Source organism: Oryx dammah, unplaced genomic scaffold (assembly GCF_014754425.2).
Source record: "Oryx dammah isolate SB20612 unplaced genomic scaffold, SCBI_Odam_1.1 HiC_scaffold_19, whole genome shotgun sequence".
Lineage (NCBI taxonomy): Eukaryota > Metazoa > Chordata > Mammalia > Artiodactyla > Bovidae > Oryx > Oryx dammah.
This window is the reverse complement of record NW_024070203.1, coordinates 8,314,628-8,333,083: the sequence shown is the minus strand read 5'-3', so window position 1 is coordinate 8,333,083 and position 18,456 is coordinate 8,314,628.

The following is an 18,456-nucleotide window of genomic DNA, read 5'->3' as shown; positions in this document are numbered from 1 at the left end:
GTAAGCCAGAAAGAAAAACACCAATACAGTATACTAACACATATATATATGGAATTTAGAAAGATGGTAATGATAACCTTGTATGCGAGACAGCAAAAGAGACACAGATGTACAGAACAGACTTTTGGCCTCTGTGGGAGAGGGAGAGGGTGGGATGATTTGGGAGAATGGCATTGAATCATGTATAATATCATATAAGAAATGAATTGCCAGTCTAGGTTCGATGCAGGATATAGCATGCTTGAGCCTGGTGCACTGGGATAACGCAGAGGGATGGTATGGGGAAGGAGGTTGGAGGGGGGTTCAGGAGTGGGAACTTATGTACACCCATGGTGGATTCATGTTGATGTATGGCAAAACCAATACAGTATTGTAAAGTAAAAAAAAAAAAAAAAAAAATTAATAATTTGTCCAGAAAGAGGTTATTCAATTTCTGAGAAGCTCAGAGGGAATACCCCATGTGGGGATTAATTTTTGAATTGTACCCATTGTAAATGTGATAGCCCTCCAAAATAGAAATGCCTCAACCCAGTTAGAAAACATATATATCAATACAAGTATATATTTATATGTGCAATGCAGTGGCAGTTGGATAAAATCCATCTGCTATATATCAAAGGGTCCAGAAGTTAATGGGAAATGGCTTTTGGAAGAATGAATAGGTTTATCAAGATTATGTATTGAGCTAAAGTGAATTTACATCTTACTAGGAAGTAAATTTACATCTTACTAGGAAGTAAATTTACATCTTCCTTGCTATCTTGTGGGAGACTTCCAATAGTATTGCTTTTCCCACAATATAACTATGTACAGGCCTTGTGGGTGATCCTACGCACATTTGATAGAATATGTTCTTGCAAACACTGAGGCAGAACTAGGTTATTGTTAAGTACATACTATAAGTTTTGATCCTCCCAAAACTTACAATATTCTTGAAGACTTTTTTATTCCTCTTGGAATAAGTTTTGGGGTGCTTCAGCCAATAAATCATATATTTTAATAGAAGATTTAGTGATCAAAACTGAGGTTTTACCTAAAGTAAAAACAAGTATGAAGAAAAGCATGCATGCACGTGCTAAACCATGTCAGTCATGTCTGACCCTTTGCGACCCTATGGACTGTAGTCCACCAGGATCCCCTATTCATGAGATTCTCTAAGCTAGAATACTGGAGTGGGTAGCAATGCCCTCCTCCAGGATATCTTCTAGACTCAGAGATCGAGCCTGCATCTCTTATGTCTCCTACACTGGCAGGCAAGTTATTTACCACTAGTACCATGGAAGCAGCTCTTGTCATTGTATCGGCTGGATTATTTTCTTTACTTCCTTCTGAGTTTAGTTTTAAATGGTCTGTGATCTTATAATGGCCACAAGTTTGGTTTATTTAACATCTTCAGCAGGTATAAGATACATTGGTTATTTTTAATTGGTTGCTCTTTGGAGGTCAAAAAGCCCCTTTACTTCCATAGCATGTGGCAATCCTGGGTGACACTGAAAGCATATCAACTATCAGTTTGATTTTCTGCTATTATATAAGCCTGGACTAAAGTCATTGTTCCAGCTTGTTGGGCCAATATGACTAAAGGAAGAGGGCCCTTCTCAATAATTTCATGGAAAGACACCATAGCATATCTAGCCTAGAATTTGTCTCAATCAGCCTTCAGAGAAGAGCATTCAGTAAAAAACATCAAATCCAGATTGTGCAAAGAAGTTTCCTGTAAATTCAATCTGTGTGCTATGTGCTGTGTGCTCAGTTTTGTCTAATTCTTTGTGACCCTACGGACTTTAGTCCACCAGGCCCCCTCTGTCCAGAGAATTTTCCAGGCAAGGATACTGGGGGGGGATTGCATTTCCTACTCCAGGGGATCTTCATGATCCAGGAATCTAACCATCGTCTCCTCCCTTGGCAGGTGGATTCTTTACCACTGTGCCATCTGGGAAGCTCAATCTAGGAGTCAGTTAATGACAGGCCAAATCAAGGCAGTCATGATATTTTTAGTCCAAAGGCAAAGGAAAAAAGGTAGCAAAGTTGAGAATGTGACACTAACGTATAGTTTCATTTGAGGGAGACAAAAGAAGAATTATATGGGAAGTCAAACTACTAGAGCAAAAGCATTGAGTGTGATGAAAACTTTAAAGAGCTTCAACAGAATGGGCTATGTAAATGGTCAGGGGAGACCCCATGACAATACCTTTAGCAATTTTAAGTAAGGCTGATGTACTGAAAATATCTCCCATGCTGTGGTGGGGCAAGCCTTTGTTGACAGAATCTAATTGCCGACTATAATAACTTATTGACCTATTTTGATCACTGTTTCAGAATTAATACTACCAAAGCTAATTTCTATTATTCATGTATATTCAATAAAAAAAAGGTATTTTTGAGTTAGTTTGCCTGAAGTCTTGAACTTTAGTAAGCTGTCCTTTTAATTGTCTAAAAGCTAAGTGGCATCTTCAGTCCATTGAGAGGGATCTGGTTTACCCAATTTTATTTTATTTTGTGTGTGTGTGTGTGTGTGTGTGTCAAGGGCTGACTTTCAATGGATCGCAGCGAAGGAGCTGCTCTGCTACGTACGAAACTCCGACCCAGAAGCAGGTCATCTACCAATGGCTTAGCACCAGGTTCCCCACAAACGTGCGGTGGGCACCTTTCTGGCCGCACTCTGGCAATTTTAGTAATAATTATAATGACTAAGCCATAAAAGAAAAGTTTGGAATCCAGTTTCTATAGTAACTAATTAATCCTAAAAATCCCCTGAGTTGTTTTAAGTCTTAGCAGATGGGAAGGCTGAGCTTCCTTTAACTCTGTTTAGGTCAAGTAGTAACTTCAGATGTCCTAGGTATTTAACTTGAGACTGACAAAACACTACTTGCCTCTGGAAACTTTATGACCCTTTATAACTAAGTGTTTAAGAAGATAGAGATTGTCCAGGTGAAAGTCTCCATATTTGGGGAAGAAAGGAGTAGATCTTCTACATATTATAGTAAAGTAGCCTTTTGGATTGGAGAAGGCAATGGCACCCCACTCCAGTACTCTTGCCTGGAAAATCCCATGGAAGGAGGAGCCTGGTGGGTTGCCGTCCATGGGGTCGCGAAGAGTCCGACACGACTGAGCGACTTCACTTTCACGTTTCACTTTCATGCATTGGAGAAGGAAACGGCAACCCACTCCAGTGTTCTTGCCTGGAGAATCTCAGGGACGGGGGAGCCTGATAGGCTGCCGTGTATGGGGTAGCACAGAGTCGGACACGACTGAAGCGACTTAGCAGTAGCAGCAGCAGCCTTTTGGATAAACAATATATGCAAGATCTGATTTCAAGGCTTGGGAATAAGTAAGGCTTCCTGGGGCATTACCATCCAGGTATGTTATTGGTCATTTCCAGTGAAAACAAACAAATCTTGTTTGTCTGGATCCACAGGGAGGCTAATGATAACCTTGCACATATCCAGCACTGTCAAAATTTTACTGCTTCAGACACTGCAAGTAAGAGCGTATGAGGATTAGGTGGAATGGTGTGATAACATTGTTAATGCCTCTTGGGTCCTGGACAAACTACAATCCTCTTCCACTGGATTCTTTAAATGAGAGGATGGGAGGATGGGAGGATGGGAGTATCATAAGAAACTATCTTCCTTTTTCTTTTTTTTTTTAATATTCAAGACAACAGTATACTGGATCCCTTTCTGAAGGAAGGTTGCTAAATGTTTGGACCAGGTGTCTTTATTTACATGTTTATATTTTAATTGGGCCTGCTGAATGAATTTTCCCCTATATCTGTGGAAGACTGAGATCATAGATGGTTTGATAACATTTGTGACATGTCATCCTTTGGGATGCAATGAGTATAAGGAAATGAATGGTGTGTATGTGTGCTCAGTCATGTCTGACTCTTTGTGATCCTATAGACTGTAGCCTGTCAGGCTCCTCTGTCTAAGGAATTTTCCAGGCAAGAATACTGGAGTGAGTGGCCATTTCCTTCTTAAAAGAAAATGGGAGCTACATGCAAATATTAAACTTTAAATTATTCGATTCATACTTTTGTTTATTTGTATTATCCCTTATATTTTAAAACATGTTCCTCTTTTGAGGAAAGACTTCTAAAACATCTCTTCCAAGAGATTCATGGGAGTGGAAGAAATGAGAAAATAATATTCCTGAAAGGGAATCCAAGTTGAAGTGGCATGAGTTAAAATTTAAAAATGGTCATAGGGCAATAAGAAACCCGCATCATTGAAATTGTTCCAGCACTCTGAGAAAGTTCAGTTCAGTTCAGTTCAGTCGCTCAGTCTTGTCCAGTTTGCTACACCATGGACCGCAGCATACCAGGCCTCCCTGTCCATCACCAAATCCCAGAGCCCACTCAAATTCATGTCCACCAACTCTGAAGAAGGGGCTGCTTTAAAGCAGTGGGTTGGGAAGAGTTGTCAATTAACTTATCAATTAAAATTTATCAATCAACTCTTGATATCAACCAATATCAATTAAATTTTTAGTCTGTTTCTCAAAAACAATAAATTCAATTCCTGCGAAAATGTTATTGAAGAGAAAAAAAAAAATCCCATAATTTCCTCAGAACAATACTAAAGAAGAAGAAAATAAAGGTGGACAAAGTTTTACTGTGGTTTAGCTTTATAATCTGGGGGGAAACAAGAAGGGTTTTATTCCTTTTATCTAGGCAAATCTCTTCTGACATGTACAAATTTTTTGCAGCAAAAGCAAATGTTCCTCTGAGAGCCTTGAGTGTTAGAGGATCTTTTATTTATTTATTTATTTTAATTGAAGGATAATTGTTTTATAGCATTTTGCTGTTTTCTGTCAAACCTCAACATGAATCAGCCACAGGTATACATATATCCCCTCCCTTTTGGACCTCCCTCTCATCTTCCTCCCCATCCCACCCCTCTAGGTTGATACAGAGCCCCTGTTTGAGTTTCCTGAGCCAAACAATAAATTCCCTTTCATTGATTTAGCTTGACTGCTTAATTACTGCAGTTATAAATTCATTATTTGAATAGATCTTTTTTTTTGACAATTTTTTGTATAACTTTAGAAAATTCAATTGCTGGGTTAACTAACTTATGAGCAGCCATGGTTACAGAGGCAGGGGGACGGGCAAGGTCTTCATCAAATCCATATGGAAAGAGTTAAAAAGGGTTTATGTTATCACCCATTCCTGAGTGTTGTTTGAAAATTTTCTCAAACATCTCAAAAATTAGAGAATAGATTTATCAAGTTTTGGATGCATAATTAATTATTTTCAACCAGTAATTTTAGGGAAGATTTCTGGAATGACCAGGGAAGGGTTTTAGCTAACACTTGGGTTTTTTCTTGGTATTTCACTATATTCTTTTGTAAATCTGTAGGGTTTTTCCAACCTGTTTTCTTGAGCCATTTCTTTGCTCTCTTTTCTCACTGACATATATGTGAGACACAGGTCAGGATGGTTGGACCAATAAGTCTAGATAACTATGTCTAATTTTTCATCACAAGAGATAGGGTCTAGAAGAGGGTCAGGACATTGTTTAGCTCTGGCTCTTCAGCTTTAGTCCATGGGAATAGACAACAGAGGGTTTTCCTCACCCTGTGGGTTTGGCTTTTTAAAAGGCTTTTAGAGCAAGGGCTTGGAGAGGGGGCTTTAGGTTCAGTGGCTTCCTGATAGCTCAGTTTGTAAAGAATGTGCCTGCAATGCATGAGACCTGGGTTCAATCCCTGGATTGGGAAGATCCCTTGGAGAATGGAAAGGCTACCCACTCCAGTATTCTGGCCTGGAGCATTCGATGGACTGTACAGTCCATGGGGTTGCAAAGAGTCAGACAAGACTGAGCGACTTTCACTTTCACTTTAAGTCCAGGAGAATCAAACTGATGGTGGAGGGAGAGAGTCAGCAATGGGAAAAGGGTGAATTCAGAAAGAGATGGGTAAAAGGATAAATGAAGGGGAAGAACACTCAGAGGAGAAGAAACACAAGGAGGAGACACTGCCTGGGCAAGAGCAGGATGGGAGGGAGACAGTTCAGTTGGTTTTTCAAGTTTGGAAAAAAATTGAGCATTTTTTCATTTACAACGTGGAGAGAGATGACTTTTTCAGTGTTATGTTTAGATGCTTCTCAATATCTATTAAAATAAATCTATTCATTTTGCCTAGTTCTTATACTTTTTTTTTTTTTTTCTAATTGAGCACAGAGGTAAAATAACTTGGGGACTTTGGAAGTTTCCCACTTTGACCAACGTAACTTTAAATCACCTCAGGTGACTTGGACTCATTTAGGTAGATATTTAGAAAATGAGTACCATAGAATGTGGGTGGATTCTGGTAAAGAATCAACCCACAATGCAGAAGACCTGAGCTCAATCCCTGGATTGGGAAGACCCCCTGGAGAAGGGAATGGCTACTCACTCCAGTATTCCTCCTGGAGAATCCCATGAACTGTACAGTCCATGTGGTCACAAAGAGTCAGACAAGACTGAGCAAATTTCACTCACCATAGGTGCTAAACCTAAATCTGGTCCTTGTTACTGGGTGGGGGGGGGGCGGGTCATATTCCTTTGAAACTTTAATATAAGAGCTTCCCATTATTTGAGAAATAACCCAGGACAAAACTCAAATCTACTCTGAGTGGTGGAGATGGAAATCTTCAAACAAAGCTAGATTACCTACTCTATGGTAGAGACAGAATCCTCTTCCCCAGATGAAGAAAGGATAAAAGTAGACATTTAGAAATATCCAAATAAAGATAACTTATTTTTTTAAAGATATATGCATCCTATGTTCATTGCAGCATTGTTTACGATAGCCAAAATAAGGAAGCAACCCAAGTGCTATTCATCAATCAATAAATGAATGGATAAAGAAGATGTCACATATTTATACCATGGAAAATTAGCCATTAAAAAAATGAAATCTTACCATTTGTGACAACATGGAAAGACCTAGAGGGCATTATGAAATAAGTGAGATAAGTGAGAAAAAGACAAATACTGTGTGATTTTACTTATACATTGAATCTTAAAAAAAAAATGAACAAACATAAAACAGAAACAGCGTTCTAGATACAGATACCTTTTAATTTCCTACACCTTTTTTTCCCCTCCCTCTACTACCTTCCCCTCTGGCAATCACCTATTTGATCTCTGTATCTAAAGATAACTTCTAAGGGATAGTTGTATCTAAGGAGGGACTTACCCTGTAGCTCAGACACTACTGAAGAAAAGGCTAGACACAGTGGTTGCATGTTTGTACCATTCATGAGCTTGAAGAAGCTCGAGATTACTACTGCAGGTCTCCCTGGATCCTGTCTCCTGAACCACATTAAATATATTTTGCTTCAACCAGGTCTCTGCTACTGAAATTCTTGGTTAATATAATTGTATAATATTATAATAATTTATAATCACCATTTATGATTCACTCATTTTCCCAAAAAATGTCCTTTATCAGTTCAGTTCAGATCAGTCACTCAGTCATGTCCGACTTTTTGGACCACATGAACTGCAGCATGCCAGGCCTTCTTGTCCATCACCAACTCCTGGAGTTTACCCAAACTCATGTACGTTGAGTCAGTGATGCCATGCAACCATCTCATCATGTTGTCCGCTTCTCCTTCCTTCAATCTTTCCCAGCATCAGGTTTTTTTCAGACAAGTCAGTTCTTTGCATCAGGTAGCCAAAGTATCAGAGTTTCAGCTTCAACATCAGTCCTTCCAAAGAACACTCAGGACTGATCTCCTCTAGGACAGACTGGTTGGATCTCCTTGTGGTCCAAGGGACTCTCCAGAGTCTTCTCCAATAGCACAGTTCAAAAGCATCAATTCTTTGGCCCTCAGCTTTCTGTATAGTCCAACTCTCACATCCATACATGACTACTGGAAAAAACATAGCCTTGACTAGACGGAACTTTGTTGGCAAAGTAATATCTCTGCTTTTTAATATGCTGTCTAGGTTGGTCACAACTTTCCTTCCAAGGAGTAAGTGTCTTTTAATTTCATGGCTGCAGTCACCATCTGCAGTAATTTAACAAAACAATTTAATCCAGGAAAATTATTCCATTCTGTTACTCTTTCCTCAGCTTCCTTCAATGTAGAACAGCTCTGGAGTCTAATATTGATACTGATGATCTTGAAACTTTTGATGATTACAGCCATTATTTTGAGGAATGGGAATCTATTTGGCTTTATTTACTGTTTCCTCATGATTTGATTCTGATAATGATTATTTGAAAAATATCATAGATGTCAAGAAATAATGATGGATTCTTCTTATTTGCATCCATTATATGACACACAACTTAATTTCCCCCATTATTGGTGATATTAAAATTGATCTCTTGACTAAGGACGCATCTGATGACTTCATTGTGAAAGTTGGACTGAAGAAAGCTGGGCACCAAAGAATTGATGCTTTTGAACTGTGGTGTTGGAGAAGACTCTTGAGAGTCCCTTGGGCCACAAGGGAATCCAACCAGTCCATTCTAAAGGAAATCAGCCCTGGGTGTTCTTTGGAGGGAATGATGCTAAAGCTGAAACTCCAGTACTTTGGCGACCTCATGTGAAGAGTTGACTCATTGGAAAAGACTCTGATGCTGGGACGGATTGGGGGAAGAAGGAAGAGGGGACAACAGAGGATGAGATGGCTGGAAGGCATCACTGACTCGATGGACATGAGTTTGAGTGAACTCCAGGAGATGGTGATGGACAGGGAGGCCTGGCGTGCTGTGATTCATGGGGTCTCAAAGAGTCAGACAAGACTGAGTGACTGAACTGAACTGAACTGAACTGAACTGTACTGAACACTGATACCTTGACTAAGGATGCGTCTGATGACTTCACTGTATTCATCTACATTTTTATTTTATAATCAGTAAATATTTGGGGGAAAACTATATAAATATTTCATTATTAACTTTTATCATTAGTTTTAGTGCCCTTTGTTTTTCTTGCCTGAATTAATTATTAATGTGATGGTTTTACTCTTTATGATATTATTTAGCAAGATATATTAAATCATTGAGTTCAGAATGTGTGTGTTAGTACCTCAGTTGTGTCCCACTCTTTGTAGTCCATTGACTGTAGCCTACCAGGCTCCTCTGTCTATGAAATTCTCCAGGTAAAAATACTGGAGTGGGTTGCCATTTCCTTCACCAGGGGATCTTCCCAATCCAAGTATCACCTGGATCTTCTGAATTGCAGGCAGATTTTTTACTATTTGAGCTAGTAGGGAAGCCCAATACAGTTTGTGAAAAAGAAAAAGAACAAGTTCATGGTTAACTCTTTTAGTTGAATATTCCTACCTAGAAGGTACTTTTCCTTATTCTTCCAGACTTGGATTTAATTTATTATTGTCCTACTTATTTCTCTTTTAGCATACTTGTTTCTTCTATCTGTTGCTTTATTTAGAGATCTAGAACATGGGTTTCTAGGGCATATGTGCTCAGCTTACTACTGGAACTGCATTTTCACCTTTAATAATTGGGCTACTTGAAAGTGATCTGTGATATATTATCTTATAGTGATCCACGTGATCTTTCTTTATCCAATCTGTCCACATTTCTAGTGTGTGTTGTGAGACAATTCTCACTGAATATTTCAATATTTTGGCATGCTCTTGGCCTTCTACATGAATTTCAAACAACAAGATAAATCGAATTCTACTTCCACTCTCATTATTATTATTGTTGTTATTGACATTTTTTATTTCAATTTTAAGAAAACAGCTCTCCATGATTTCTATGATCTAGGTTTTCTGAACTGAATTCATTCCAGTCCAGTCCTTGGAATCTGGTCCCTTTTAATCAATTAAATTTCTTTCACATTAGACACTTTTTATTCAGTAAAGGTTAATCTGTGAAAATGCTTTCTTACATTTAAGAAGTTATAAATAACAAATAAAACAATAAAAATAAATATATTTCAAACATAAGACAATAGACAAAAATAATATATGTTATACAGACTGAGGAGAACAACAGAATGGGAAAGATTAGAGAGCTCTTCAAGAAAATTAGAGATACTAAGGGAACATATTGTGCAAAGATGGGCTCCATAAAGGACAGAAATGGTATGGACCTAACAGAAACAGAAGATATTAAGAACAGGTGGAAAAAATACACAGAAGACCTGTACAAAAAAGATCTTCATGACCAAGATAATCACGATGGTGTGATCACTCACCTAGAGCCAGATATCCTGGAATGTGAAGTTAAGTGGCCTTAGAAAATATCACGACGAACAAAGCTAGTGGAGATGATAGAATTCCAGTTGAGCTATTTCAAATCCTGAAAGATGACGCTGTGAAAGTGCTGCACTCAATATGCCAGCCCATTTGGGAAACTCAACGATGACCAAAGGACTGGAAAAGGTCAGTTTTCATTCAATCCCAAAGAAAGGCAATGCCAAAGAATGCTCAACTACTGCACAATTGCACTCATCTCACATGGTAGTAAAGTAATGTTCAAACCAGTCTTCAGCAATAAGTGAACCATGAAATTCCAGATGTTCAAGGTGGTTTTAGAAAAGGTAGAAGAATCAGATATTAAATTGCCAACATCCGTTGGATCGTGGAAAAAGCAGGAGAGTTCCAGAAAAACATCTACTTCTGCTTTATTGACTATGCCAAAGCCTTTGACTGTATAGATCACAATAAACTATGGAAAATTCTTCAAGAGATGAGAATACCAAATCACCTGATCTGCCTCTTGAGAAACCCATAGTAGGTCAGGAAGCAACAGTTAGAACTGGACATGGGACAACACACTGGTTCCAATTATGAAAAGGAGTATGCCAAGGCTATATACTGTCACTCTGCTTAATTAATTTATATGCAGAATACATCATGAGAAACGCTGGGCTGGAAGAAGCACAAGCTGAAATCAAGATTGCTGGGAGAAATACCAATAACCTCAGATATGCAGATGACACCACCCTTATGGCAGAAAGTGAAGAGGAACTAATAAGCCTCTTGATGAAAGTGAAAGAGGAGAGTGAAAAAGTTGGCTTAAAGCTCAACATTCAGAAAACTAATATCATGGCATCTGGTCCCATCACTTCATGGGAAATAGATGGGAAACAGTGGAAACAGTGTCAGACTTTGTGTTTTTGGGCTTCCAAATCACTGCAGATGGTGACTGCAGCCATGAAATTAAAGGACCCTTACTCCTTGAAAGGAAAATTATGACTAACCTAGATAGCATATTGAAAAGCAGAGACATTACTTGGCCAACAGAGGTCCATCTAGTCAAGGCTATGGTTTTTCCAGTGGTCATGTATGGATGTGAGAGTTGGACTGTGAAGAAAGCTGAGGGCTGAAGAATTGATGCTTTTGAACTGTGGTTTTGGAGAAGACTCTTGAGAGTCCCTTGGATTGCAAAGAGATCCAACCAGTCCATTCTAAAAGAGATCAGTCTTGGGTCTTTTTTGGAAGGACTGATGTTGAATTTGAAACTCCAAAACTTTGGCCATGTCATGTGCAAAGTTAACTCACTGGAAAAGACTCTGATGCTGGGAGGGATTGGGGGCAGGAGGAGAAGGGGACGACAGAGGATGAGATGGCTGGATGGCATCACCGTCTCAATGGACATGAGTTTGAGTGAACTCTGGGAGTTGGTGATTGACAGGGAGGCCTGGCATGCTGTGATTCATAGGGTTGCAAAGAGTTGAACACTACTGAGCGACTGAACTGAACTCAACTGAACTGATGCAGACTGAATCAGAAAAGTGTATAAAGGAGTAGCAATGAAAATTCAGAATCCCTGTTAATAATGATGAAAATGAATTAATATTTTGCTGGTGTCCAGCCCCGGTGGATCCAGGGTAATTTGAAGGTGGCAGCAGAATCAGCGTCCTAGGAAAAAAACATTTAATTACAGATAGAGACAGATTAGAAAATTAGCAGAAAAAAAGAGGCTGAATAACTTGGTTTACGTGGAATACCAGTCACCACCTACATAGGCCACAGGCATCTTTCTGTTCTCCCAAAGAAGAGGAGGCATTGAGGCCTCCCTGGTCCGATCTTAGAAGCCCAGGCAAAATTAGCAGGCTTGGTGAGTACTCACATACCAGATGGGAATTCAGCCAGAAAATAATAGGAAATATTTGTGGAGAAAAAGACGCTGAATAACTTGGTTTACATGGGATACCAATAAAATTCCAAGACAAGGAATTTGCACCATCTACGTTGGGCCTCCGGTGCCACTTGAATATCGGAAGGTGCCCCTCCTCGGGCTCCTTCTCACGTGGAACTTAAAAGCTGGGGCAAGTATGTAGATGTGGCAGGCACCCATGCTCCAGATGGGAATTCAGCCAGAAAAACGGGGAGCAAGAAAGAACGACATGAGGGGGAATCAGTCTTTCCAGAAACTGATCTCCTTTCTTTATTTTTTAGGTTTGCTTATATACCTTTTGTTACACATAGAGACAAATGGAAATTTTAAAGTCACGCAGGGGTCAGCAGTCCTGACCTTTACCAAAATCAGGTGCTTCATATAAATGTATAAAAAAAAGGTCTTAGGGGTTTTACATCATCTTATGGCCATGAGGCCTGCTGATATTTTATGATCCTTTCTTTCTGATAATGGTCAGTTAAAGTTAACCAGAAAGCTTATTTTTTCCAAGCGTCTTTTTTCTTAAATCAGGCACCACCCTCCAAATAAAGTTGCATTCCTATAGGGTGAGGGTGTAGTGGGTTACAATCAAGAAAGTAATTTATTTAACTTAAGGTTAACATGATTAATCTTAAAGGTTAATACTTATTTCTCCTATATGCTTAAAGGTTAATACTTATTTCTCCTATACGCTAGTTATAGTCATTAAAAGAGCAGGGAATATGGAGATTTAGCAGCAAACATCAGTCTAACAAATGAAAACCCTTCACCAATGTTCCCCTTAAGATCTATTTAGTCTTAAGATAGTGATAAATTTACATTTTTACATAGCAAGGACACAGTGATTTATAACAAAGTACAGTGATCTATAACAAAAGAGAAAATTCATTAACTCAGAAGTTCTAGTATTGCTAACGTCAAAAACTACTATAGTTCCTTTTCTATATTCCGAATACATTGATTAATATATTCCCAGGTACCTAAGGATATGGAGGCCTGGTGGCAATCATTGACTCAACAATGAGAAAAGCCCTATGCTAATTAAGACTTTCAAGATACTCCAAACTCTCTGTGCTGTTTATGGTTGAGAGGTTGTCACACAAGCTAGTCTGTCAGCAGAGAGGTTTGACCTGAGACACCCTTGTCACACCCAGGGCAGGGAATTAGCAGCAATTATTGGCACAACAAATGAAAAACCCTTCACCAATATAATTCCTAACCAACCCACTATACTAACAATTTCCAACTTCCCAAAAGAATCTGCCTTCAGCAAGTCCAAAACATCTCATGCTTCTCACGGCTGGGAGGCTGCAAACAATCACGTGTGGCCAGATGAACCTGTACAGGCAGGCTAGATAACCTTCAGAGGAGTTCGTAAGTTGAAACACTCTTGCCATGCCCAGGAATTTTTATTGACTTGGAGCTGTAAGTTAACTCCTTCTCCGAGAGGGGTGATGGGGGTCAGCCCCCCGTAAAGTCAGAGGTATAGGTGAGAGCATAAAACAGTAAAGTAGGCAGACTCTGGTTTTGGGGGTAGATGCTCGGGAACAGGGTGTTTCCTGAGGCTTGATCCCACCTTTACGTATGCCAAAGCCTCCTTCCTCATGACTTTTGCCATGGGCGGAGTTCCTCACGCTGCCTCCCAGCAATATTTCAAATATTTCTATGAAAGATAAACTAATCAATGTGAGGAAGCTTTCTACCTCATATGGAATAGAGCAAAAATGAAAGAATATAATCAAGGTCATTCTGCTTGTTTCCTGAATCAAAAAAAACTTAAATCTGAGGAGTTTCACCCTCCCTATCGTTTTCTTCTTCTCAGGCCACTTTTAAGAAAGAAAGTTTTGGAGGACACACAGGAATCTTCATTATCATTTCCATTTATGTTCACTCTTCCCCACTATGCATCTCAACTCTCAGATACTGGGCATTAATTTTTTTTTGAATCACCTAAATATAGATTTTGTCAGAAACTTTCTCTTAAGAGAGGAGATAAACATAAGTTTACTATATTCATTTATATTATCATTTAGAAGTTGTGTGTGAAGCTTTATGTCTGAGAGTAGAACAGAAAAGAGAGTATCACTAAAGTATAGCAGATGTGTGTATTAAATTTTACCACATTGTAGAAAATAGTAAGGGATGAAGCAATTAAAATAAGAACAAAGCATAAGTATTTTAATTAAAGGAATGCTCAGGTAGAAGAACAGATCTTATTTCTATATTAAATACATATATTTAAGAAAGCACATAGCATATTTAGGAATTTACTATAAAACCGTTTAGTAAATTGAAATTAGAGTAAGAAGAAAGAGATTTATTTGGAGGGAAAAACAGAAGCTGAATTAGGGAAAGCTTTATTTAACAGATGTTAACCTAAGAGTTTTAAGACAGCACACACATGGTCAGATAAAAGCTTTCAGAAGAGTGATTTTTCAGTGCAGGGAGGGGACCAGGAGAAGGGTGATCCAATTGATTTTGAGTCCAGTGGCAAAGCTGTTGCTTACTGTAAAATATCAGTTGGATGTGTAGATGCATTTGGATGTGTAGAGATTTTAGAAGTATTTTGAATGAAGGTTTGCAGAGCATGGTGATTTGACACCTTGTGATGATTAGTGAGAACACAAACAATAAGACATAGAGTGAACCCTGATTTCCTATCTCAGCCATCAAGTAGATAATGTTGCCTTTTAGTAATAAAAGAAACAATAGAGGAAAAGCAAATTTGTAGGGAGTTAGGGAGTCTTTAGCCTAGAACCGACTTTGTTGTATGTACCTGTGGGACATTTAAGTGGAAAATTTTAGTAGACATATAAACCTATAGGACTGGAAATTACAGGAGAGATTTGGAGTAGGGACACAGATATGGAAGTTATAAGCAAGATAAAGACAATGTACTCTCCCAGGGAGACGGTGAAAAAGAGAGGAGAAAAACTGACTGTGGTAAATAAAAACATCTAAAGAGAATCAGAGAGAAAGATGTCACAAAAACACCTGAGAAGGAGCAGCAAGTGAGGTGGAGAGCTATAGAGAAGAGTGACACTTTATTGAGTGCAAGGCACTTAGCTGAACAATTTAGAGTTACCTCTGATGTTTGAAGCCTCAAAGCAAAACAATGTGGTTTCTGCCACCCAGAAGCAACTCTGTTTAGGTGAAATTTTTACTGTAAACAGCTCTAGAAAACTAAAAGTATAAAAACAAGAGAGCACTTAGGTCTGACTCACAAAAAGTAGCATTGACAATGTAAGAAAGAAAACAAAGTCATTTCAGGCTATCTTAAGAAAAACCCAAACACCAAAAATTATTTTCTTTTAGAATTTTTAAGAAGTTTTTGTGTCTCTCCTAAACATAATTTCTTAATATAGTCCTATGTTAAAAGTATATTCTATTAGAAAAAAATGTATTTAAAATGTCTCTGTGCTAGAATCATCACTCAGGTCTTAGCCATCTTACTAGGAGATAGAACTAAAATAGATATACGGTTTCCAAATTTCTGCCAAAAATCCTGGCAGAATAATTCTCTAATCTTTTAGAAGAACAAACAATGTGAATAATCTTCATGTACAGAAATGCTTCAACATTTTCATTTCCAGCATTTTCATTCTAATTTTAGTGTTTGTAGACTATATTACATGACACAATGACAACTACTATGTATTCTTATACAGGATGACTGTCACATACTCAATCTCCTTCCCCCCTGCCCCCTGACAACACCAGTAGCAAGACTTCTATTTTTAAAAATGATGTATTTCAAAAGCAAAAGTTGGTATTTTGTTGTTTGCAATGGTTTTACTAACAGATGATACAGTTACTGACTTAATAATAAATGTATACAGATATACCAAAAATATAGGCTTATAATAAATGTCAATATAGAACAGCTGATTGTAGTATTTTCCACTTCAATAATCCAATTTTATATGGGCAGCAATGTACTTATCTAAACAATTTTATCCCTAGCCTTCTATACAGCTAGGTAGGAACATGGGATTGGGATCTAGTTAGCAAAGTAGTGCTCAAAATTCTCCAAGCCAGGCTTTAGAGGTATGTGAACTGTGAACTTCCAGATGTTCAAACTGGATTTAGCAAAGGCAGAGGAACGAGATATCAAATTGACATTTGCTGGATCATAGAAAAAGCAAGAGAGTTCCAGAAAAACATTTATTTCTGCTTTATTGACTATGCCAAAATATTTGACTGTGTGGATCACAATAAACTGTGGAAAATTCTTCAAGAGATGGGAATACCAGACCACCTGACCTGCCTCTTGAGAAACCCATATGCAGGTCAGGAAGCAACAGTTAGAAATGGACATGGAACAACAGACTGATTCCAAATAGGAATAGGAATATGTCAAGTCTGTATATTGTCACTCGGTTTAGTTAATTTAAATGCAGAGTACATCATGAGAAAAGCTGTGCTGAATGAAACACAAGCTGCAATCAAATTTTTCAGGAGAAATATCAGTAACCTCAGATACGCAGATGACACCACCACCACCACTTATGGCAGAAAGTGATGAAGAACTAAAGAGCCTCTTGATGAAAGTGGAGAGAGAAAAAGTTGACTTAAAACTCAACATTCAGAAAACTAAGGTTATGGTGTCTGGTCCCATCACTTCAAGGCGAATAATGAGGAAACAGTAGAAACAGTGAGAGAATTAATAGTTTTAGGCTCCAAAATCACTGCAGATGGTGACTGCAGCCATTAAATTAAAAGACCCTTGCTCCTTGGAAGAAAAGCTATGACTAACCTAGACATCATAATAAAAAGCAGAGGCATTATTTTGCAAGCAAAGTTCCATCTAGTCAAAGCTATGCTTTTTCCAGTAGTCACACATGGATATAAGAGTTGGACTGCAAAAAAATCTGAGCACTGAAAAATTGATGCTTTTGAACTGTGGTGCTGGAAAAGACTCTTGAGAGTCTGTTGGACTGCAAGAAAATGCAACCTGTCCATCCTAAAGGAAATCACTCCTGAATATACATTGGAAGGACTGATGCTGAACATGAAACACCAATACTTTGGCCACCTGATGTGAAGAACAGACTCATTTGAAAAGACCCTGAAGGTGGGAGGTAAAGGGGTCAACAGAAAATGAGATCATTGGATGGCACCACCCACTCAATGGACATGAGTTTGATTAAACTCCAGGATTTGGCAGTGGGGGAGGCCTGGAATGCTGCAGTCCATGGTGTTGCTAAGAGTTGGATATGACTGAGTCACTGAACTGAACTGAACTGGACTGGACTCCTACTTTTAGGATGTTAAATTTGACTTCAGTTTTGCTTAAGCCACTGTTTTCAATGTGGTAGCCTGAATATTGGTCCTAATCCCTGGAACATGTGAATATTACCTTACGTATGGTAAAAGTAACTTTGTAGATGTAATTAAGGATTTTGAGAAAAGGTCGTTATTGTAGATTGTCTGAATAGGCTTAATTATATTGAAAGGAGCCTTTTAAAAGGGTGATATATCATATTTGATTTTGAGACAGATTCTACTCAGGAGTCATTGGTATGAAAATACAGTAAGAAACAATGAGTCAAAGAATGCAGTTCTAGAAACCAGGGTAAAACAAGGGAACCCATTCTTCCATAGATTCACCAAAAGGAGCTCAGTTCTGCCTACATCTTGACTTGAGCCTAAGGAAATTGATTTAAGATTTCTGTCTTCCACAGTTATAAGAAAATTGAAGTATTTTAAGTTATAAGTTTGTGGCAGTTTGTTATAACAGCAACAGAAAACTAATACAGTCTTTTTTTTTCTGTAGGTGAATATAATATTTTGTAATTGTAGGTGAAATAACAACACAAAATGGGACTGTTAAGAAAGTATGAATAAATAATTTAAATTTAATATTTTAAATTGTTTCAAGACAAAGATGAGTTTATGAATTTATGTGGTTGATACTGATAAATAGTATCTAGTACATGACAGGTAATGGATAAACATTTTATCATTGCATACACTCACTCAGTGGACCTGGGTTTCAGTGGACTCTGGGAGTTGGTGACAGAAAAGGAGGCCTGGCATGCTGTGGTTCATGGGGTTGCAGAGTCAGACACGACTGAGCGACTGAACTGAATTGAAAAAAAGAAAGGATTTTGAAAAAGAAAACAACCAGTTATTTCCTCCTCCATTACCTGAATGTAACATTAAAACTCATTCTTTTGTTGATTTGTAGTTCTGCAGGTATACAATAATTGTTTAGATTAATAAATATTATATGAGGAAGTGAAAATGCTTTGGGGAATCTACATGATTACAACAAAATAATCAGATTTCAAGATTAATTACTTGTTTATTGAGTCTGAAATATTAGGCAACTTTCAATAATTTTCAAAGAAAGGATCTCTC